The sequence below is a fragment of the Chlorocebus sabaeus genome, chromosome 7 (genome assembly GCF_047675955.1).
Source record: "Chlorocebus sabaeus isolate Y175 chromosome 7, mChlSab1.0.hap1, whole genome shotgun sequence".
NCBI lineage: Eukaryota > Metazoa > Chordata > Mammalia > Primates > Cercopithecidae > Chlorocebus > Chlorocebus sabaeus.
The window spans coordinates 102,217,233-102,242,487 of record NC_132910.1 but is presented as its reverse complement, the minus strand read 5'-3'; the positions used below and the strand labels follow the sequence as shown (position 1 = coordinate 102,242,487).

Here is a 25,255-nt window from a genome sequence, read left to right as displayed (position 1 = left end):
GCAATAGAGCCTTTTCAGAATCTCATGAAGACTATTGACCTTCCACTTACAGTATAACCACATATTCAACCAAAGCTTATTTTTCTGCTCTCAGGGGTGGTTCTTGGGATCCCAGGCTAGGAATCCCTTACTGCAGGATACTGAATAACTGCCTAGTGAATCACAAAGACACAGAGAACAGAAACAGGTTTATAATGATAACAAAGTACCCCAGATAAGATGATCATGATTACATAGGTGCTGCCCTTAGCAAACCCTCCATCAGACCTTCACAGTAGACATGCAGCTGAAATGTCTACAATTCCCAAGTTACCTTAGCAGTATTCAGACAAACAAGGACCTGGTAAGTTAAGCAGAAAATCACTTCCTTTGATAAATGACCAGGCCTCCAACTAAGGTAACATCTAAAAATTAGTGTACATACACATCCAGTGGCTACTTTAGAATTTCTACAGAAATGGGGAGTGGGGTGGCAATCTAATTGGAAGTCCAACCTAGGGTATTAGTTTTGAAGCTAAAGTTGCCTGAGAGTTCACGTAAGAGTGAAAAAAATACTGAGTTTCCATAGCAAAGCAAGAAGAATGCTAATAGAAAGGGGATGCAGGGTTAAGGCACCCCAGGCCAGCCTTTGGCATTGCCACTGGATTCACTGACACCAGTGGTTCTCAAACTATAACATGCAACAGAATCACCCAAAGGGTTTACTAAATACAAATTGCTTGGGCTCCACCCTCAAAATTTCTGATTCAGGAGATCTAGTCACAAATTTGTATTCTTTTTTTTTTTTTTTTTTTTTTTTGAGACGGAGTCTTGCTCTGTCACACAGGCTGGAGTGCAGGGGCACGATCTTGGCTCACTGAAAGCTCTGCTTCCCGGGTTCACGCCATTCTCCTGCCTCAGACTCCTGAGTAGCTGGGACTATAGGCACCTGCCACCACATCAAGCTAATTTTTTTGTATTATTAGCACAGATGGGGTTTCACCGTGTTAGCCAGGATGGTCTCGATCTCCTGACCTTGTGATCTGCCCACTTTGGCCTCCCAAAGTGCTGGGATTACAGGCGTGAGCCACTGTGCCCAGCCTCTTTTGGGTTTTTTTTTGTTTTTTTTTACATTCTGGGATACATGTGTAGAATGTGAGGGTTTGTTACATAGGTATACATGTGCCATGGTGGTTTGCTGCACCTATTAACCCATCATCCTGGTTTGAAGCCCCACGTGCATTAGGTATCTGTCCTAATGCTCTCCCTCCCCTTGCCCTCCACCCCCTGACAGGTCCTGGGTGTGTGTTGTTCCCCTCCCTGTGTTCATGTGTTCTCATTGTTCAACTCCCACTTATGAGTGAGAACATGTGGTGTTTGATTTTCTGTTCCTGTGTTAGCTTGCTGAGGGTGATGGCTTCCAGCTTCATCCATATCCCTGCAAAGGACATGATCTCATTCTTTTTTATGGTTGCATAGTATTCCATGGTGTATATGTACTACATTTTCTTTTCTTTATCTAGTCCATCATTGATGGGCATTCGGGTTGGTTGCATGTCTTTGCTATTTCTAACAGTGCTGCAGTAAACATATGTGTGCATGTATCTTTATAGTAGAGTGATTTATAATCCTTTGAGTACATACCCAGTAGTGGGATTGCTGGGTCAAATGGTATTTCTGGTTCTAGATCCTTGAAGAATTACCACACTGTCTTCCACAATGGTTGAACTAATTTACATTCCCATCAACAGTGTAAAAGTGTTCCTATTTCTCCACAGCCTCACCAGCAACTGTTGTTTCTTGACTTTTTAATAATCACCATTCTGACTGGCATGAGATAGATGGTATCTCACTGTGGTTTTGATTTGCATTTCTCTAACAATCAGTGATGTTGAGCTTTTTTTGTATGCTTCTTGGCCACATAAATGTCTTCTTTTGAGAAGTTTCTGTCCATATCTTTTGCCCACTTTTTTATAGGGTTGTTTTTTCTTGTAAATTTGTTTAAGTTCCCGTTAGATTCTGAATATTAGACCTTTGTCAGATGGGTCGACTGCAAAAATTTTCTCCCATTCTGTAGGCTGCCTCTTCATTCTGATGCTAGTTTCTTTTGCTTTGCAGAAGCTCTTTAATTACATTCCATTTCTCAATTTTGGCTTTTGTTGCAATTGCTTTTGGTGTTTTCATCATGAAGTCTGCCCAGGCCTATGTCCTGAATGGTATTGCCTAGTTTTTCTTCTAGGGTTTTTATGGTTTTGGGTTTTACATTTAAGTCTTTAATCCATTTTGAGTTAATTTTTTTTATAAGGCATAAGGAAGGGGTCCAATTTCAGTTTTCTGCATATGGCTAGCCAGTTTTCCCAGCGCCATTTATTAAATAGGGAATCTTTTCCCCATTGCTTGTTTTAGTCAGGTTTGTCAAAGATCAGATGGTTGTAGATGTGTGGTGTTATTTCTGAGGTCTCTGTTCTGTTTAATTGGTCTATATGTCTGTTTTGGTACCAGTACCATGCTGTTTTGGTTACTGTAGCCTTGTAGTATACTTTCAGGTCAGGTAGTGTGATGCCTCCAGCTTTGTTCTTTTTGCTTAGAACTGTCCTGGCTATATGAGGTTGCTCTTGGTTCCATATGAAATTTAAAGCAGTTTTTTCTAATTATGTGAGGAAAGTCAAGGGTAGTTTGATGGGAATAGCACTGAATCTATAAATTACTTTGGGCAGTATGGTCATTTTCACAATATTGATTTTTACTATCCATGAGCATGGAACGTTTTTCCATTTGTTTGTGTCCTCTCTTATTTCCTTGAGCAATGGTTTGTAGTTCTCCTTGAAGAGTTCCTTCACGTCCCTTGTAAGTTGTATTCCTAGGTATTTTATTCTCTTTGGAGCAATTGTGAATGGGGAGTTCACTCATGATTTGGCTCTCTGCTTGTCTATTTTTGGTGTCTATAAATGCTTGTGATTTTTGCATATTGATTTTGTATCCTGAAACTTTGCTGCAGTTGCTTACCAGCTTAAGGAGTTTTTGGGCTGAGACAATGGGATCTTCTAAATATAGATCATGTCATCTGCAAACAGAGGCAATTTGACTTCCTCTCTTCCTATATGAAGACCCTTTATTTCTTTCTCTTACCTAATTGCTGTGGCCAGAACTTCCAATACAATGTTGAATAGGAGTAGTGAGAGTGGCCATCCTTGTCTTGAGCCAGTTTTCAAAGGGAATACTTCCAGCTTTTGCCCATTTGGTATAATATTGGATGTGTTTGTCATAGATAGCTCTTATTATTTTGAGATATGTTCCATCAATACTTAGTTTATTGAGAGTTTTTAACATGAAGGGATGCTGAATTTTATCAAAGGCTTTTCTGCATCTATTGTGATAATCATGTGGTTTTCGTCATTGGTTCTGTTTATGTGATGGGTTACTTTTATTGATTTGTGTTTGTTGATCCAGCTTTGCATCCCAAGGATGAAGCCTACTTGATTGTGGTGGATAAGCTTTTTGATGTGCTGCTGGATTTGGTGTGCCAGTATTTTATTAAGGATTTTTGCATGGATATTGATCAGTGATATTAGTCTGAAGTTTTCTCTTTTTGTTGTGTCTCTGCCAGGTTTTGGTATCAGGATCATGCTGGCCTCATAAAATGAGTTAGGGAAAAGTCCCTCCTTTTTAAATTGTTTGGAAGAGTTTCAGAAGGAATGGTATCAGCTTCTCTTTGTACCTCTGGTAGAATTCACCTATGAATCTGTCTGATCTTGGACTTTTTTTGGTTGGTAGGATATTAATTACCAATTCAATTTCAGAACGTGTTATCAGTCTATTCAGGGATTCAATCTCACTGGTTTAGTCTTGGGACGGTGTATGTGTTCAGGAATTTATCCATTTCTTGTAGATTTTCTAGTTTATTTGCGTAGGGGTGTTTATAGCATTCTCTGACAGTAGTGAGAGGTGACAGCGTGCTGGCAGCCCTCGCTTGCTCTCAGTGACTCCTCGGCCTCAGCGCCCACTCTGGCCATGCTTAAGGAGCCCTTCAGCCCACTGCTGTACTGTGGGAGCCCCTCTCTGGGCTGGCCGAGGTCGAAGCCAGCTCCCTCTGCTTGCAGGGAGGTGTGGAGGGAGAGAAACGGGCGGGAACCGGGGCTGTGCATGGCGCTCAGGGGCCAGCATGAGCTCCGGGTGGGCGCAGGCTCCGTGGGCCCTGCACTCAGAGCAGGTGGCCAGCACCACCAGTCCTGGGCGGTGAAGGGCTTAGCACCCGGGCCAGCAGCTGCAAAGGGTGCACCAGGTCCCCCAGCACTGCCGGACCGCCCATACCACGCTTGATTTCTCACTGGGCCTCAGCCGTCTCCCTGCAGGGCAGGGCTCGGGACCTGCAGACTGCCATGCCCAAGCCCCACCCCCTCTGTGGGTTCCCACGTGGCCCGAGCCTCCCCGACGGGCGCCACCCCCTGCTCCACAGTGCCCAGTCCCATCAACCACCCAAGGGCTGAGAAGTGCAGGCATGTGGCAGGAGACTGGTGGGCAGCTCCGCCCACAGCCCCAGTGCCAGATCCAGTAGGCGAAGCCAGCTGGGCTACTGAGCCGGGTGGGGACTTGGAGAACTTTTATGTCTAGCTGGAGGATTGTAAATGCACCAATCAGCACTTTGTGTCTAGCTCAAGGTTTGTAAATGCACCAGTCAGCACCCTGTGTCTAGCTCAAGGTTTATAAATGCACCAATCAGTGCTCTGTGTCTAGCTAATCTAGTGGAGACTTGGAGAACTTTTGTGTCTAGCTACAGGATTGCAAATGCACCAATCAGCACTGTGTCTAGCTCAAGGTTTGTAAACACACCAATCAGCACCCTGTCAAAACGGACCAATCAGCTCTCCGTAAAACGGATCAATCAACTCTCTGTAATATGGATCAATCAGCTCTCTGTAAAATGGACCAATCAGCAGGATGTGGGTAAGGCCAGATAAGGGAATAAAAGCAGGCTGCCCAAGCCAGCAGTGGCAACCCACTTGGGTCCCCTTCCACACTGTGGAAGCTTTGTTCTTTCACTCTTCATAATAAATCTTGCTGCTGCTCACTCTTTGGGTCCACACTGCCTTTAGTAGTTGTAACACTCACCATGAAGGTCTGCAGTTTCACTCCTGAAGCCAGCGAGACCATGAACCTACTGGAAGGAATGAACAACTCCAGACGCGCCGCCTTTAAGAGCTGTAACACTCACCACAAGGGTCCACGGCTTCACTCCTGAAGTCAGCGAGACCATGAACCCACCAGAAGGAAGAAACTCTGGACACATCTGAACATCTGAAGGAACAAACTCCAGACTCACCATCTTTAAGAACTGTAACACTCACCGCAAGGGTCCGTGGCTTCATTCTTGAAGTCAGCAAGACCAAGAACCCACCAATTCTGGACACATTTTGGTGACCCAGATAGGACTATCACCTATCACCAAGTGGTGAGACTATCGCCAAGCAGTGAGACCATTGCCTATCGCCAAGCAGTGAGACCACTGCCTATCGCCAAGCAGTGAGACTATCACCAATCACCAAGCAGTGAGTACCATCGGACCTCTTTCACTTCCTATTCTGTCCTATTTTTCCTTAGAATTTGGGGGCTAAATACCAGGCATCTGTCAGCTAGTTAAAAATGACTAGCATGGCTGCCAGACTAAAGACATGGGTGTCAGGCTTTCTGGGAAAGGGCTCTCTAACAATCCCCAACTCTTCGGAGTTGGGAGCATTGGTTTGCCTGGAACCAGCTTCCACTTTTCCTGTACTTCTGGGCTGAGCCAAGGGTTAACAGAGAGGAAAGCCATTCAGCTCCAGGGTCCTGACAAGTTGGTTCACCCTGCAGCCATGAGCGGAACTCTCAAAGGGATGTCGCCCAAGTGAGACTCACCCATCTATCCTATCTATTTTGACCTTTACCCCCTGGGTCCTAATGCCTGCCAGACAAACTTCCTCTCACCTCTCTTCTCCAAGGCTAGTCCTGCTTCTAAAAATCACTTCCTGTCTCTGGTGCTTTTCTAGTTTCTCCTATAAGAATGATTTCTAGTTTCTCCTATAAGAATGATTTCTCCTATAAGAATGGTTTCTCCTATAAGAATAGTTTCTCCTATAAGTATAAACTCCAGGACTCTGTTACCTTCTTTAGGCACCTGGCCTCACCAATCAGAAAGCCCCATGGTAGGGGGGACTATCTGGAATTTTAGGATCCCTCCTCAGACTAACAGACCTAACAAAAGCTCTTCCTGAAGCTAGGATATGGGGAGCCTCAGAATTGTATCCTTCCTATTCATATAAGTGAGAACAAAAGGTGTCACTCTTCCAACCCTGGAGATACCTTCCCTCCCTCAGGGTATGGCCTTCCACTTCATTTTTGGGGCATAACATCTTTATAGGACATGTGTAAAGTCCCAATATTAATAGGAGAATGCTTAGGAATCTAACAGGTTTTCAAGAATGTGTCAGTAAGGGCCACTAAATCCAGTTTTTCTCGGTCTTCCCTGTGGTCTAGGAGGACATGCAAGAGTGCAGGTTTTCAAGAACACATCAGTAAGGGCCACTAAATCTGACCTTCCTCAGTCCTCTTTGTGGTCTGGGAGGAAAACTAGTGTTTTTGCCGCTACGTCAGTGAGCTCAACTACTTCAATCGCAGGGTCCAAGAACCATTGCGGGTTCTTGGGCAGGGGTTGTTTCCGCTGCTGCATCGGTGAGCTCAACTAATCTGATCAGCAGGGTCCAGGGACCAACTATGCAAAGATTGCAATTTACATCCCACAGGATGACCTCTCAGCTTATCCCTACATCCTAGCCTCCCTATAGCTGCCCTTCCTATTAATGATAATCCTCCTCTAATCTCCCCTGAACAGAAGGAAATAAGCAAAGAAATCTCCAAAGGACCACAAACCCCCCCAGGCTATCAGTTATGTTCCCTTCAAGCTGTAGGGGGAGGGGAATTTGGCCCAACCCAGGTACATGTCCCTTTCTCCCTCTGTGATTTAAAGCAGATCAAGGCAGACCTGGGGAAGTTTTCAGATGATCCTGATAGGTACATAGATGTCCTACAGGGTCTAGGGCAAACCTTTGATCTCACTTGGAGAGATGTCATGCTATTGTTAGATCAAACCCCAGCCTTTAATGAAATGAATGCGGCTTTAGCTGCAGTCTGAGAGTTTGGGGATACTTGGTATCTTAGTCAAGTAAATGATAAAATGACAGCCAAAGAAAGGGACAAATTCTCTACCTGGACACTGGTGCGGCCTTCTCAGTATTAATCTCCTGTCCTGGACGACTGTCCTCAAGGTCCATTACCATCCGAGGAATCCTGGGACAGCCTGTAACCAGGTATTTCTCCCACCTCCTCAGTTGTAATTGGGAGACTTTGCTCTTTTCACATGCCTTTCTTGTTATGCCTGAAAGTCCCACACCTTTATTAGGGAGGGATATATTAGCCAAGGCTGGAGCTATTATCTACATGAATATGGGGAACAAGTTATCCATTTGTTATCCCCTACTTGAGGAGGGATTCAATCCTGAAGTCTGGGCAGTGGAAGGACAATTTGGAAGAGCAAAAAATGCCTGCCCAGTCCCCAAATCAGGCTAAAAGACTCCACCACTTTTCCTTATCAAAGGCAATATCCCTTAAGGCCTGAAGCTCATAAAGGATTACAGGATATTGTTAACCATGTAAAAGCTCAAGGTTTAGTAAGGAAATGCCCTGCAACACCCCAGTTCTAGGAGTACAAAAAACCGAATGGTCAGTGGAGACTAGTGCAAGATCTTAGACTCATCAATGTAGCAGTAATTCTGCTATATCCAGTTGTACCCAAGCCCTATGACCTGTTCTCTCAAATGCCAGAGGAAGTACAATGGTTCATAGTTCTGGACCTCAAGGATGCCTTCTTCTGTATTCCCCTGCACTCTGACTCCCAGTTTCTCTTTGCCTTTGAGGATCCCACAGACCCCCACACATTCCAACTTACATGGATGGTCTTGCCCCAAGGGTTTAGGGATAGCCCTCACCTGTTTGGTCAGACACTGGCCCAAGATCTCGGCCACTTCTCAAGTCCAGGCACGCTGGTCTTTCAGTATATGGATGATTTACTTTGGCTACCAGTTTGGAAGCCTCGTGCCAGCAGGCTACTCTAGATCTCTTGAACTTTCTAGCTAATCAAGGGTACAAGGTGTCTAGGTTGAAGGCCCAGCTCTGCCTACAGCAAGTCAAATATCTAGGCCTAATCTTAGCCAGAGGAACCAGGGCCCTCAGCAAGGAATGAATACAGCCTATACTGGCTTATGCTCACCCTAAGACAATAAAACAGTTGCGAAGATTCCTTGGAATCACTGGCTTTTGCCAACTATGGATCCCCGGATACAGTGATATAGCCAGGTCCCTCTATACTCTAATCAAGGAGACCCAGAGGGCAAATACTCATCTAGTAAAATGGGAACCAGGGACAGAAACAGCCTTCAAAACCTTAAAGCAGGCCCTAGTACAAGTTCCAGCTTTAAGCCTTCCCACAGGAGAAAACTTATCTTTATATGTCACAGAGAGAACAGGGATAGCTCTTGGAGTCCTTACTCAGACTCGTGGGACAATCCCACAACCAGTGGCATACCTAAGTGAGGAAACTGATGTAGTAGCAAAAGGCTGGCCTCACTCTTTACGGGTAGTTGCAGCAGTGACTGTCTTAGTGTCAGAGGCTATCAAAGTAACACAAGGAAAGGATCTCACTGTCTGGACTACTCATGATGTAAATGGCATACTAGGTGCCAAAGGAAGTTTATGGCTATCAGACAACCACCTACTTAGATACCAAGCACTACTCCTTGAGGGACCGGTGCTTCAAACACGTACGTGCGTGGCCCTCAACCCTGCCACTTTTCTCCCAGAGGATGGGGAACCAATCAAACATGACTACCAACAAATTATAGTCCAGACTTAATGCCGCCCCAGATGATCTCTTAGAAGTCCCCTTAGCTAATCCTGACCTTAACCTATATACTAATGTTCATTTGTGGAGAATGGGATACAAAGGGCGGGTTATGCCATAGTGATATAACCGTACTTAAAAGTAAGCCTCTTCCCCCGGGGACCAGTGCCCAGTTAGCAGAACTAGTGGCACTTACCCGAGCCTTAGAACTGGAAAAGGGAAAAAGAATAAATGTGTATACAGATAGCAAGCATGCTTATCTAGTCCTATGTGCCCATGCTGCAATATGGAAAGAAAGGGAGTTCCTAACCTCTGAGGGAACCCCCATTAAATACCACAAGGAAATTATGGAGTTATTGCACACAGTGCAAAAACCCAAGGAGGTGGCAGTCTTACACTGCCAAAGCCATCAGAAAGGTGAAGGAGAAAAGTCAGAAGGAAACCATCGGGCAGATGCTGAGGCCAAAATTGCTTCCAGGCAGAACCTCCCATTAGAAATACCTACGGAAGGACCCTTGATATGGAACAACCCCCTCAAAGAGATTAAGCCCCAGTATTCCCCAACTGAAGCAGAGTGGGGATTTTCATGGGGGCATAGCTTTCTCCCCTTGGGGTGGTTGGCGACAGAAGAAGAAAAGGTACTTATACCCGAAGCCAGCCAGTGGAAAATACTTAAAACCCTCCACCAAACTTTTCATATGGGTATTGAAAACACTCATCAAATGGCCAAATCCCTATTTACAGGGCCAGATTTCCTCTAGACCATCTGACAGGTCGTCAAAGCCTGTGAGGTATGCCAAAAGAATAATCCCTTGGTTCATCGTAAGGCCCCTTTGGGGGAACAAAAAATAGGTTACTATCCTGGAGAGGACTGGCAGTTAGACTTCACCCATACGCCTAAGTCAAAGGAATTTCAATACTTGTTGGTCTGTGTTGATACCTTTATAGATTGGATAGAAGCTTTCCCCTGCAAGACAGAGAAGGCTCAGGAAGTGATGAAAGTCCTAATTCATGAAATAATTCCTAGATTTGGGCTTCCCCAAAGCTTACAGAGCAACAATGGTCCAGCTTTTAAAGCCACGATAACTCAGGGAATTTCCAGGGTGCTAGGGATACAATATCACCTTCATTGCTCCTGGAGGCCGTAATTCTCAGGGAAGGTCAGGAAGGCAAATGAAACACTCAAGAGGCACTTAAGGAAACTAACACAAAAAATTCATCTCCCAGGGCCTACTCTTTTGCCCATGGTCTTGTTGAGAATCCAAAATTCTCCTCACAAAATGGGGCTCAGTCCATATGAAATGCTGTATGGACAACGTTTTCTCACAAATGACCTCCTACTTGATCAAGAAACGGCCAACTTGGTCAAAGATATAACTTCTGTGGCAAAATATCAACAAAACCTTAAAAACCTACCTGAAGGATGTCACAGAGAAAAGGGAACAGAGTTGTTTCAATCAGGAAATCTAGTGTTGGTCAAACCTCTCCCCTCTACCTCCCCATCTATGGACTCTTTGTGGGAAGGACCATACTCGGTAATCCTCACTACCCCCACCACTGCAGTTAAGGTGGCAGGAGTGGAATCTTGGATTCACTCACCTGAGTTAAACTTTGGACATCCCCTGAGGAACCTGCGGGACCATCAGCTCAGGAGTCCCAAGATCAGCCAGACCAGCCTCGATATACCTGCAAACTGTTGGAGGACTTGCATCTCCTATTTAGGAAGGAAACATCCCAGACTAAAAAGGCTCCCACCACTGATCTCGAGGAAAAACCCCTTCCTCCATAAAAAGATAAGTGAAAAACTACATAATCTTTATCTTTAACAGCTCTCCTTACCCCTTTAATGGAATCCTTTTACTATTTCATTATATTATTAAGCAGCATACTAACCATACTCTTTGCAATAGGACTATATACTGTAGCTCCTGCTGGGATGAAAATCCTAATCACATCAACCTTCTTTCTATCTTCCTTCCTTCTGACAGCAATTTACTCCTATCTTTAACTCAGGCTAGACAAAATGATCTCGTCTTCCAGAGCATCCTCTTTACCTTCCTATTTACTCTTTGCCTATCTATTCCTCCTGCTTCCTTGGATACCTCATACAATTGCCCCTCCCTTTCCACTAGCTCCTAATTACCTCTACAAGACTCTCAACTTAACTCACTCTGTTAAACCAGTTCAATCCTTCCCTGGCAAATGACTGTTGGCTTTGTATCTCTCTATCAACCTCTGCTTATGTGGCCACTCCCATTCCCGCAAAAAACTGGGTCTTTACCAACTTAACCTACCACCCTCACTATGAAGGAAAAGATCCTTTCCGACTTCTAAATATGCAATCATTAGCCAACTTTCCCATTTCTGATAGGACCAAGAATACCCTAACAGGATGTGCAATCCAACTTTTACATTCTTACATTTCCAACCTCACCTGTTACACAGGCAATGAAAAGCCCATACATGGCCCTATAACTATGAATACCATCTTAACTTTCCAAGCCCCTTTATGCATCCAACGCGACCTGTTATCAGGCCTGCCCCTGGGACACCTACTGCCGCATCAATGTAATTACACCTTACAACTTCAAGCCCCAACTGATCATAGTAACTTCCAAGTCACCCAAACAGCTCCATTGAAATGGCTTGTCTGCTTCTCAGGGGCCCAAAAATCACCTCCTCCTCCCTGCTTAACAAACAGTCCAGGTTTTGTAATGGCAAACATACTCCCTGCATGACCATTCACCCCTGGACCCCCTGTAGCAGCACCCCCACCACGAGTGAATGCCTTCTCATCCCCTCTTTCAATCACTCTCTCAAATGGTTCCTAGTGGATACAAAATGTTTTTTTCTCTAATGGGAAAACAGAACACAGGGAGCCCCTCAGTTTGCTCCCAACACCCCTTTCCAGCCAATCACTGGAGCTACCTTGGTAAGTACTCTAGAAGTATGGGAAAATGGAAACAACAAACTCACACACCTTTTTAACACACATAACCAGTTCTGTCTACCCAGCCAAGGTATATTCTTCTTATGTGGAACGTTGACCTATGTCTGCCTCCCCACTAACTGGACAGGCACCTGCACCCTAGTCTTTCTAAGTCCCAACATTAACATTGCCCCAGGAAATCAGACCTTATCAGTACCCCTCAAAGTTCAAGTCCATCAGCACAGAACCATACAAGTAATACCCCTACTTATAGGGTCAGGAATGGCTACTGCTACCGGAACTGGAATAGCCTGTTTATCTACTTCATTATCCTACTACTATACACTCTCAAAGGATTTCTCAGTTTGCAAGAGAGAACGAAATCTATCCTTGCTCTACAATCCCAAATAGACGCTTTGGCAGCAGTGACTCTCCAAAACCACTGAGGCCTAGACCTCCTCACTGCTGAGAAAGGAGGACTCTGCACCTTCTTAGGGAAAGAGTGATGTTTTTACACTAACCAGTCAGGGATAGTACGAGATGCCACCCGGCATTTACAGGAAAAGGTTTCTGAAATCAGGCAATGCCTTTCAAATTCTTATACCAACCTCTTATACCAGCCGTCTTGCTGTTACTTGCCTTTGGACCCTGTATTTTGAACCTGCTTGTCAAATTTGTTTCCTCTAGAATCAAGACCATCAAGCTACAGATGGTCTTACAAATGGAACCCCAAATGAGTTCAACCAACAACTTCTACCGAGGACCTCTGGATCGACCTACTGGCCCTTCCACTGGCCTAGAGAGCTCTCCTCTGGAGGACACTACAACTGCAGGGCCCCTTCATTGCCCCTATCCAGCAGGAAGTAGCTACAGCGGTCATCCGACAAATTACCAACAGTAGTTGGGCTGTCCTGTTTAGAGGAGGGATTGAGATGCGACAGCATGCTGGCAGCCCTCGCTGGAGCCTCCTCAGCCTCGGCATCCACTCTGGCCACGCCTGAGGAGCCCTTCAGCCCACCGTTGCACTGTGGGAGCCCCTCTCTGGGCTGGCCGTGGCCAGAGCCGGCTCCCTCTACTTGCCGGGAGGTGTGGAGGGAGAGGCGCGGGTGGGAACTGGGGCTGTGCGGAGAGCTCATGGGCCAGCGCAAACTCCAGGTAGGCGCAACCTTGGTGGGCCCCGCGCTCGGAGCAGCCGGCCAGCGCCACCGGTCCCAGGCAGTAAGGGGCTTAGCACCTGGGCCAGCAGCTGCGGAGGGTGCACCAGGTCCCCCAGCACTGCCCCCCCAGCACTGCCGGCCCGCCCTCGCCATGCTCAAATACTTGCCAGGCCTCAGCCTCCTCCCCACAGGGCAGGGCTCAGGACCTGCAGCCCGCTAGGCCCAAATCCCGCCCCCCCCCATGAGTTCTCAGGCGGCCCAAGACTCCCCGATGGGTGCCGCCCCCTGCTCCGCGGTGCCCAGTCCCATTGACTGCCCAAGGGCTGAGGAGTGCGGGTGCACAGCACAGGACTGGTGAGCAGCTCCACCCACGGCCCCAGGGCAGGATCCACTAGATGCAGTCAGCTGGGCTCCTGAGTAGGGTGGGGACTTGGAGAACTTTTATGTCTGGTTGGAGGATTGTAAATGCACCAATCAGCACTCTGTGTCTAGCTCAAGGTTTGTAAACACACCAATCAGTGCTATGTGTCTAGCTAATCTAGTGGGGACTTGGAGAACTTTTGTGTCTAGCTACAGGATTCTAAATGCATCAATGAGCACTCTGTCTAGCTCAAGGTTTGTAAACACACCAATCAGCACCCTCTCAAAATGGACCAATCAGCAGGATGTGGATGGGGCCAGATAAGGGAATAAAAGCAGGCTGCCCGAGCCAGCAGTGGCAACCTACTCAGGTCCCCTTCCACGCTGCAGAAGTTTTGTTTTTTCACTCTTCACAATAAATCTTGCTGCTGCTCACTCTTTGGGTCTGCACCGCCTTTATTAGCTGTGACACTCACCACAAAGGACTGCAGCTTCACTCCTGAAGGAACAAACAACTCCAGACGCATCGCCTTTAAGAGCTATAACACTCATCACGAGGGTCTGCAGCTTCACTCCTGAAGTTAGTGAGACCACGAACCCATCAGAAGGAAGAAACTCTGGACACATCTGAACATCTGAAGGAACAAACTCCAGACTCACCATCTTTAAGAACTGTAACACTCACCACGAGGGTCCGCGCCTTCATTCTTGAAGTCAGCGAGACCAAGAACCTACCGGACACAGTAGTTTGTGTTTTTGTTTTTGTTTTTTGTTTTTTAAAGAGACAAGGCCTCACTTTGTCACCCAGGCTGCAGTGCAGCGGTGCGATAACAGCTCATTGCAGCCTCGGACTTCTGGACTCAAGGGATCCTCTCTAGTAGCTAAGACTACAGGTGTGCACCACCATGCCTGGCTAGTTTTTAAAACATTTTGTAGAGACAGAGTCTCACTATGTTGCCCAGGATTGTCTCAAATTCCTGGCCTCAAATGAGACTCACCTTAGCCTCCCAAAGTACTGGGATTACAGTTGTGAGCCATGGCATCCAACTCCCAAGAATCTGTATTCTAACAAGTTTTGGAAGATGCCTATGCTGCTAGTCAGGGGACCACACTTTGACAATCACTGATCTATATAATTAGAGCCTATCTCATCTAGTACATCCCAATCTCTTAAGTGCTATCCAGGTGCCATACTCATCATCAAATAAAATAGTGAGTACCACTCTGTCACTCAGGTCAGCCTCTCACCTGTGGTACCTACAGTGCATGCTGGTTGGGCTAAACATTCAAGATACACAATAAGCTTCTTGATGACTGTTGAGTGTCTGCAGGTAATTCACACTACAGACAAATGCAGAGGAAGAACTTGGAGCAGTTTTGTTTTAAAATTTTACCCTCAGGAAGCAATATACAAGCAAACTGGTGCTAACTGGTGCTAGAAGGATTTACTTAACATAGTAGTCCTTCCATTACTCCAGAACTATGGTTTTCAAAGTGAGATCCACAGAGCCCCCAGATACCTCGAAGGCTGGGTTGGGAGGAGAGTGGAGAAATGGTGTTTGGCCCTTCATCTGTGTTCCTCTCTGAACCAGAAGTTCAGCTTTCTCTGATTTACATATTGGGATAAATTATATTTTTAATGGTTTTAATATCCCTTTAGAGGGAATAAAAGGCTTAAAAACCACCGGATTTGATTACTTCTAGGAGTCCCTCCATTTCTATGATTCTATAATAATAAAACGATCACTGGATAAATGACAAATTACAGAAATAAAAATATTGCTGGGCATGGTGGTGTGCACTTACAGTCCCAGCTACTTGGAAAGGTGAGGCAGGAGGACTGCTTGAGCCCAGAAGTGGGAGTTCTAGTCCAGCCTGGGCAACACTGTGAGACCCTATTTCTTGAAAAAAGGGTAAAAAAGTAAGTAAATAATTAATAAAAATATCAAACTGGCCAAGGAGGCTGACAGAAGGCTGTATCAGAATGAGAGGTTAGCAGTCAGATCATATTCACATCTGGTAGGAAGACCTGGATGTCATATATAGAAGCTTCCAAATTCACCAAGGGCAGTAACCAAACCTCTCTAAATGGAATGTAAAAAATAGAAAAACTCAGTGGTAATTATCTTTACTTAATCTTGCCTGGTCTAGCAGACACCTTGCAGAAACCAGGGTATTTTCAGTCAGTGTCATGGTGATACTGTGAGACACAGAACAAAATGCTACATGCTTAGTATTGTCATCAGACAAGGCCACCTACCAAACAGTTAAAACTTTTCTTTGTGACACATAATTGTAAGCTACTGGGCAAGTTGTGCATAAAATACTAGGATCATTACTGTAGAGCACAACTGGACCACATTTAAAAGGAAAGAACAGAAGGCTGGGGGCATATCTTTTATAAGCAGCTTTAATTTATGTCACCCATAATTCCAGAGTTCAAAACCATCTGCAAGGGGCAAAGGAAGAAGTATAATCTTCTAATTGGAAGGTCATCCATTCCTGGAATGCCAAAACTGTCTGTGACAATCGGGTGCCCTGTCATGACACAGAAGATATGGATTCAGTATAAAACAGAAAGGATAATAAGAACCACTTCAAAGCCACTGGGATCTCTGACATACCATCATTCTACTTTCAACCATCCCCACTGCCACCTTCTTTGGCTAGGGCAGCACCAGAGGTAGGAAGAAAAGATGGTCTCAACAAGTCTATGACTTGCAGGCCAGTTCCAACAGACAGCCTAAATCACTCAGCAAAGCCCATCTCTTCTAAACCAAAACATCTAGAATGTGCCCATGCCATGACAATTATTTCATTCAACAAAAATATTTTCTGAGTTGCTTTGGCAATGATGAACAACACACAGTCCCAAATCTCAAGGAGTTCACGGGAGCTCTAAAAGACCTACCCTCAACCGGCCAACACTGTGATGTCATACCTAATAATGCAGGGAACTGGATTAGAGTCTAAAGTCAAACCAAGGCAGCAATTACAAATAGTAAAACTACCCTTGAAAACTCCCTGTAATTCCTCATAAAATACAATACTAAGCCATCTCTCAGTAAGTCCACAATGAGCCATCCAGAAAACACTATTGTCTGTTCAGGTAAACATCGGAGAAAGTAACTGGCTTGCATTTTATGGGTCATGCTGTTCAGACCAAAATGCTCTCACTCTGAGAGGAAATTAAATCTCCCCTATAAACAGCAGGCTCACATCTCCCATTTTATGCTCACTCCAGGACTATGCTCATCATATTTCAATTACTATTTTGCCCTTCTTTTTTCTTTTGGCCAGGTGCATTAGTTGAATTCCCATGAGTGAAATATGCATATATATATATATGACTCCACTGTAATATCAACATCTTAATATTTACTCAAAGGCATACCAAAAATTTCACCATTTCTTCGAGTTATGTAACATACTATGAATCCTTCTTTTGAACGTAAATATGTAACAGAGAAAGGGTTATAAATTAACCCTACACAAGAGAATGAATGATTTTACCAATTAGCTCCAGTTATCTGAAGAATCTAGTCAAACTATCTGAAGAAACTGTTCAGACAGTGAACAGGCAAGTATTGGCACGTAGAAAGAAAACCAAGATACAGAACATGAAGTACACCCCCAGCACACCGGGGCCTGTCAGGGAACAATGTGAACTCATGGTGCTTCTCAGGAAGAGGCTTAGAGGGAGCAAAATGAGGACCTTAACATATTAGAATATGGTCAGTCTTACTCTCAAAATATATTTATTTTATTTTATTTGTTAGAGACAGGGTCTCACTCTGTTGCCCAGGCTGGAGTACAGTGATATGATCATAGCTCATGGCAACCTCAGCTTCTCAGCTCAAGGGGTCCTACCAACTCAGCCTCCCAAGTAGCTGGGACTATTGGCATGCACCACCATGCCTGGCTAATTTTTTAATGTTTTGTAGGGACAGAGTATCCCTTGTTGCCCAGACTGGTCTCGAACTCCTGGCCTCAAACAATCCTCCCACATCAGCCTCCAAAAGTGTGGGATTACAGGCATGAGCCACTCTGTGCCTGACCTACCCTCAATATATTACAGAGTCAATCCCATGCCCAAAGTCCTGTAGGTCAGGGATAATTCAAGAAAAGGAAATGAGCCTGTTAGGTTACTCTGCTCTGACTTAATTAGGCTATCCAATCACTTACATAGTCCCAACTGCTACAGTCTTCCACTTCCTTCAGGGTCACACATAACTGCTGTGGCTCCACATTTCCCTGGAGGCCAGTATAGCCCCTACATTCTTTTCCATTTTTAAAATTTTTTAATTTTATTTTTAATTGGCATATGATAATTATACATATGCATGGGGTACCTAGCGATGTTTTGATCCATATAATGTATAGTGATCAGATCAGTGTAATTAGCATATCCATCATCTCAAACATTTATCATTTCTTTGTGTTGGGAACATTCAATATCCACCTTCTAGCTATTTGAAACTATATATTATTACTAACTATAATCATCCTACCATGGTATTGTCACAAGAATGAGTGCCATGCCCACCATACCTCACACTTAGATAGGCAGCATCAACAAAATAAGCCTGACCATTTGCTGGGAAACCTGGCCCTCTCCTATTCCCAGAGATGCATATATGCATTATTTCATCCAACAAGTTTTCTCAAAAAACATCCTGCTTTGTGAGCGGAGATCTGGCCACTGCACTCCAGCCTGGGCGACAGAGCAAGACTCTGTCTCAAAAAAAAAAAAAAAAAAAAATCCTGCTTCTTCCTAAACATCTCTTCACCTCCCTTTTATTCAGTCCTCTTTCCTTTATATGGCAGAACGTAGATTCTACTGGCTTTGCCCATGGGGAGGCTGCACGTCTAACTCTTGTTTGTTCTCCACCATGCTATCATTATTTTTATTTTCAGCTAGCTGGGCACACTTTCCTCTTTATCCTCTCCAGATTCCACCTTATCTTCATCTGGTTTTCTTCAACCTTCCAATTATCTAATGCTTAGTCTCTAGTTCCCTAGAAGAATAGATGGCATACTTAAATGCAAAAAAGGCACAAAATAAAATAATTTATACCAATCAAGTAAACTTCATATCCATTGCCATACAACTACACAATTTAAGCCCTATTCCATTTTCCTAAATACAAATGCTTCAGAAATCCTCCACTCTTCCACAACAGCCTTAAAATCATTTGTCTCTTCATTTCCTTCCTTCAGTGAATTCCTAATCTGCTCAGAACTTTTACTTGACCTCGGTCCATACTTTTCACAATCTTAAATTCTTCAGCTGATTTTGGAAATGAAAAATTTTAAGCAGGCAATTAAAAAAGACTAGTAAATCTGTTCTTGACAGGACTAGACTTAACTCTAATGAGACAAAATGACAACTACATGGCCTGCTGCCAAGGTATCAGGAGCAGTTTAAGAATTAGACTCAAAATAGCTGATACAATCTGAAAGACAGAGTGACCTTCTCCATATATTTAATCTTTGCTTGGTTTGCGCTGTGTGCAAGCTATGAAACTTAAAACATTAAGACAGCGGTTAAAGAAGAGACCATCAAGTCAAGACTCAGAAAAAGGTGGTGGTGGTGGTGGTGGTAGGTATAACAGCAGAAACCCACTAACTAGATGTGAGTAGTTATTTTTATCTGCAGGGAATATGAAATATGTAATACATAGTTTTCCCAAATGTTATGCTCTGAAACACTTCATTCGTTTTTTTGTCCAGCCACGGGAAATAAAATGATCACTTATTTGCTAAAATGTTTACCTCTCTCACACAAATTTAAACCTAATAACAGGAAGACCTTTAACACAGGGCCTCTAAAAGCTAAATTAAATGTAGAACATATTAAAAATTTACCTACATTTTAAATAAACAATATGTTGGTATTCGTATTACCATAATAATGTATCCTCAAATATCAAAAAGAAGTGTCATTTTTCAATAGGTAGCCACAATTTCAAAAATAAATGTTTTCCTACATTGGAAGAAAATGAAACTCTTAAAAAGATAAACATCATAAGCATTCAAAATAGCAATCTAATTTCATTTGTCCACAAAATTAAGAGCATCTGTCATATGATTATATATATATATAAAGCTGAATTCCAAGTGTATGCAAAAGGTCTTTCTCATTCTCGCTCTCTGTCCCATCAACCTTAATAAATAGTTGTTGTTTCTGGTAGCTCTACAACAAGGGTATTAACACTTTAAGCCATTCTAGCTTCAGTCACTGTTCTGGTTCCTTGCTTCTGTCGCAAACCACCACTGAAGATAAATAACAAAGATTAATGCAGTACTACCTGGAAGAAGCAATTAAAAACAGGCTGAAAAGCAGCAACCAAACCCCAAACCATTTGCTCTTCCACAATAGGAACCTGAAGATAATCTTGTTTGCTAAACATAAATCACTTGAGATCTGGCCAAATTCTTGAACGATATTCCACACGGAAACGCTGCAATGTCAGGAGCTGCTTACATAAGTATTTACTTCCAACTTTGAAAACAAACTGGACCAGTTTTTCTTGTTCCTTCTAGGAAAGTGATCATTTTAAACCAATGAAACAGTTAACAGGAGGGCTTCCCTAGACCCACTCTTGCTGGACTTTTGGTCCCACCCCTACTCACTTTGAGACGTATTAGGTTTCTTGTAACTAAATGTGCTTCCTTCTCCTTCAGTATCTATGTAAAAGTCTTTAGGCGGCAGAAAGTAAACTCCATCAATCAATCTTACCTTCTTATAAATTTTTGTAGTATATCCACTTTTTTTTAAGGAACAAAATTCAAGATATATTCCTGTAATTCCTTTTGTGCATGTGTGTGTATATATATACTTTTTTTAAAAACTTCTCTTTAAGGCTCTGTGAGGTTTATGCAAGCAGGCCTTTCACAGAGGCCACTGTGTTTCCTAGGGTTTATGTTCACATGCAGCCGGTTATACGAACAGATTGGCTTTACTTTTCATTTCCTTGTGTTAAAGTCACTTAGACAGAGAAGGTTTGAGAACTACAAGGTACAACAAGTCACTTGTTTGCTTAAAGGTGCTATGTTAACAGTGAATATTTTGGTGGTGCTGGTTGGTTCAACAACCAAAGGTTTGTGAGGATACTTTCTCTATGACCCCTTTTCTGCTAAATATCACGGGAAATGCCAGTGATCCTGATAGAGATCCACTATGCCCAAGAAAAGCGACTCTGTGGTGTGTAAGTAGAAGCCGACCAAGATAAGCCAAACAAAAGACAGTCCCTTGCGCCCAGACTAAAACCTCATTCAGTTTTAAAGTGTACTGCAACAAGAATCCCTGGATTAAATCTCAACGCCATACATTTTAGTTATTTATTCTACAGCTCTAGATATTCCCACATACACAGTTAAGGAGAGCCAGGGTACAAAATATTCCAGTAGACCTTACTCAAATCTGCCAAAACCTACATTACAAGCTCCTACTAAACTTCCATTTAGTCTGATTTTCCCCTCCTATATGCTGCACAGACACCCCCACCCACAAATCCACACACATCTTCTGCACCTCACGGGAACTATTACTTTCTTTACCCTCCACCAAAGACATCACTTCCCAAAGTACCTGGTGAAGACTTTCCTAGAGCCTGTTCACACCACAGCTGACCTGGCTAGGCTGTTTCCTCCTCCTTATAGGACCAAGAACACTGCCCCTTTTTCCAGGCCTGGCTTCTTCCCCCAAGGCCACAAAACTGGCTGGTGCCAACACTCTGAGTAGCTTAACCACTGACTATTTTCTTCCAAGTCCAATTCAAAGTTCTCTGGCCTAAAGTCAAAACACATCACAGAGCTCCATATTCTGAGTTAGACAAAACTGGCTTTGACTCTGCTACTTATGATCTCTGCGACATGGACAAAGAACCTCTCTAAACCTCAGTTTCATCTCTAAGGTGGGGATAATAATAACATTTACCTTTACTGTGAAAACAGAATGAGATAGCACATGTGTCTGGCACATAGTAAGTGCTCAATAAATGTTAGCAATTTTTACAATCATTATCATCACATGACTACTCTACTACCATTATTACTACAGGAACCATAAACTGGTAGGCTTCAAGCCAAATTTGGATTTCCTGTTGGCCATCAAAATGTATTTCTGTTTCTGTTTTATTTGAATTACTGTTGGAGAGATAAGTATTCTCCAGTCTGTCATAGTTCTTACCATTCCTCCCTAGAAAATTACATTCATATTATACTACCTGCATGGCCTCTGAGTTTATGATCCCCACCCCTCCAAAAAAGGTCTCAGAGATACCTAAAAAAGGGGTGGGAGGGGAGTTAAATCAAAGACATTATAAAACTAGGGCAGCCAGAGACTATACTAAAAAACATCTTTTTAAAAATCACAGCAAGAAGCCACTAATTTCCAAAAAGGTTAAGATTTCTCAATCAGTCAAAAGACATACATGCGACAGGTGGAGAGAAAAGGAATAAACTCTACTTTGCAGTTTCATGGTGAGTAATAACTTCTGGAACATGGAGAATTTGTAAGGTTCTTCTAAAACACAAAACCCCTCTGCTCTCTTTCCTGGTAGGGTACAAAATGGATAGACCAAATAGAATAATTTCAGATTCAGAAAGCACACTTCCAGGGCCAGGGCTCTTCCCTACATGCAGAAGGCCACTGCTCAGGCAGTTTCCTGTTCCAAATGCACCTGTCGGTGGTCAAGGGCTTAAGTTCACCTAATAGCTTCACACATATCAGAAACATTAAGTTGTCTGACATTTCACATTTTTCTATTCTTACTTAGCCCACACAGGGTTTCCATTAATGACAAAAGGACATAACTAATAATTCAGAAACACATACCTTCTTAACATACATCATCTACGGGGGGGAAAAAAAAAACTGTTAAAAGTACCAAAAAAAGCCCCACTGTAAGACCATAAAGACATTTACCTATTACAGAGATTTATTAATATGAGAAAATTAAACAACTATAACTCTCTAATTTATTAGAAAAATCTCCTTCTGTCATTCCCAGAAATCTATCCATTGAAAAGATCCTCTTTAAAATAATGTCATTAGCTTTCAAATACTCTAAAATAATCACAATAAAACTGTAAAATAAAAACAAATAGGTTTTTTTCAAGGAATACAAAAATTTTTCAAAATAACTGCAAAGTAAAAGGTAGATAGGGTCAAAATTATTGTCACAATAATGAATACAACAATCTTATATGACTCTAACTCATTATTTTTATGGAATCTGTTTACCCTCTGCTCTGGGAACCCAAAGTAAAATCATTTACATTGGAAAAAAAGTAAGGGCATAACAATAGTTATTTCTAGGTGGCCAGATTATAGATGATTTATTTTTCTTTTGTGTGTTATGTGTATGTTTTCTGAGTCTTCTGCTCTATAAAAATTAGTACTTTCATTATGAGATTTTAAATGTTTATATATTTTAACAATACTGTATGTAACCATGATTGGTGGATCAGGGTACATTTCCAAATCACCCTTAAGGAGTCCCATAAGGAGTCAGAAGCAAAGGTGCAGAAAGTAACTCTCTACCTGTTTTCCTCATTTGCTTTCCCTTCATTTCATCTTCCGAGAGGTTTAATGCCCAACTCTCTTCACTTGAGTTCCATAGCACTCCAGCTCTGTACCACACAAGGAAATCCTTAGTCCTTTCCACCACCAGCTGGCCCTGTCTACCTTTTACTTTGCATTTATTTTGAAAAATGTTTGTAAAACTTGAAAAAAAGCCCATTTGTTTTTATTTTAGAGTATTGAAATCTGATGATGTTATTTTAAAGAGAATATTTTTCAATGGATAGACTTTTGGGAATGACAGAAGGGGATGGAGATTTTCTAACAAATTAGAGAGTTATGGTTGTTTAATTTTATCATATCAATAAATCTCTGTAATAGGTAAATATCTTTACAGTCCTACAGTAGGTTTTTTTGGTGCCTTAACGGCTTTTTTTTCCATAGATGATGTATGTTAAGAAGGTATGTGTTTCTGAATTATCAGTTACGTCCTTTTATCATTAACGGAAAACCTGTGTGTGCCAAGTTAGAACAGGAAAATATTAAATTTTTCTATTCTGTTCTCTAGTGCTCAGTGCTTCTATCTTATACTCCAGCCTGCTTTCAACAGGAACTGTGTTTTATATGTTTTATATACTTCCACAGAGCTTAATGCAGCTCTCAACAAACAGCAGACTCCTGATATCTATTTGTTAAACATAAACGAAACAACTCATCAATTAATTAACAGTAAAGTAAACCCAGCTCTCTGCCTCTTTGCCTTTAGAAGCAGAGCTGTATTCTTTGTAACAACAAAGACTGAAATGCGGCCCCACTGACCAAGATCAGGACCACAGATGGAAGGCTTTCAGAAAATACCTGCAGCACTGAAGGAAGAAGTGGCATCTCCCTGAACCAGCTCTGAACTTCTAAAATACAAGGAAAAGACCTCAGAGGCTGGGGTGGTGCACCTCAAGAAAGTGATGAAATTGACTCCTAGTCTTTCCATGGTTCCTTTGAAAAGGCATGCAGTGCTACTCTAGACTCCTAATCCAGCTTCACTATTACAAAGAGAATTAAATCAGCAAACAGTAGGAGGCAGGAGTAGCTGATCCCTGTTGGGGGATGACCTGCCCTCCTTTAATGACAGCAGTGGTTATCTCAGTTTACAAAGCCTATAAAGGATTGGCAAGGTTTTTAGAGTTCTTACACAAGGTGCCATTATTACAGTGACACTGAAGACTGGGAAACATCCTTATATTCTTTGGCTTCGATAGCTTTAATTATATTTTCTGTGAATTCTCAATCCAGTAAGTGTACAAATTGCATGAAGAAAAATACAAGTTGTGTGTGTAAAATTAATTTTACTAAGCCTCGTGATGCTACTGTTGGTCCTTAACATTGTGAACTTGTAATTGTTAAATGGAGCAGTTTCAGAGTCAAATTATCATCTGTACAAATCAGAGTTCAGAATGGCAAAATATGGGGAAGGGTTCCTGGGATTTACCTTCCCAATAAGATCTGTTAGCTCTGTCCCAAACCATAGTGAAGAATGATTTTTTGTTTTGCCAGTGTAAGCCACCAAGAATTGCAACTGGGGTATGGGGAAATCCACATAAGGGGCCAAGGAAAATTAACAATAAGCCACATAATCTTCTCCATTTTCACACACAAGCTAAAAGTTAAGGAATGTATTTATAAATATTCCTACCTCAACTTCTTTGACTCTAACCTTCCAGGCAGTTATAACGAAACATTCATAGTCAAACATTCAGTTCTCATGATTTCAAAAAATGTCCTTCAATGCCCAAGTGTATCACCTGGAAAAAAAAAAAAAATGTCCTTCAGAGAAACACCTGTGCATCTCCCAGACTTTTTGTGTTTTACTATAATCCCTGCTTTGGATTTCTAAGGCCTAACTTGTCTCAACCTTGCTCTGAGGAATTTTCATTCATTGGACTGGAATTTTTAGGGACATGCGTGTTTTAAATAAACACAGCTCTAAACACTTAGGAATATAAAATTTTTACATTGAGGGAAAAAGGTAACAAACTTACTAGCCTCTTTAGTTCTGCAAAAGAGCTATTTCAGAGTTTCTGTAGTGGAAAATGCCTGCATTTTGGCATAGCTTGTTCTGTGTCATACAAGCAGACCCAAAGTTACCTATAGGAATAGTTGGCCCAAACAGGGAGGAAAAGAAATGGCTGCCTTTCACACCAATAACTCCAGTGGCTCCTGATGTGCCTCCAATGGGATATGCCTAAATCAATAGGCAGAAGAATGCCATATCACAACCCTTTAAGAATCAACTCTCTGTCTTAACCCAGTGATAATTAAAAACCCGTATTTTAACATCACTTTTCCATAATAAAATCAAAAGGACACTGTATTAT

General features: G+C 42.7%; 1 protein-coding gene across 2 annotated transcripts in view; it reads right to left on the bottom strand.

Moving 5' to 3' along the window:
- FHIP1A (FHF complex subunit HOOK interacting protein 1A) overlaps positions 1-25,255 on the bottom strand; it is a 264,702-nt gene that overhangs the window by 196,347 nt on the left and 43,100 nt on the right. The window contains exon 2 of one of the 2 annotated variants that reach the window (XM_007999990.3): positions 24,574-24,682. The exons of the other annotated variant lie outside the window; for it this stretch is intronic. The gene's annotated coding sequence lies outside the window, so the exon portion shown is untranslated. The remainder of the gene's footprint in view (positions 1-24,573; positions 24,683-25,255) is intronic. 2 annotated transcript variants of the gene reach the window in all.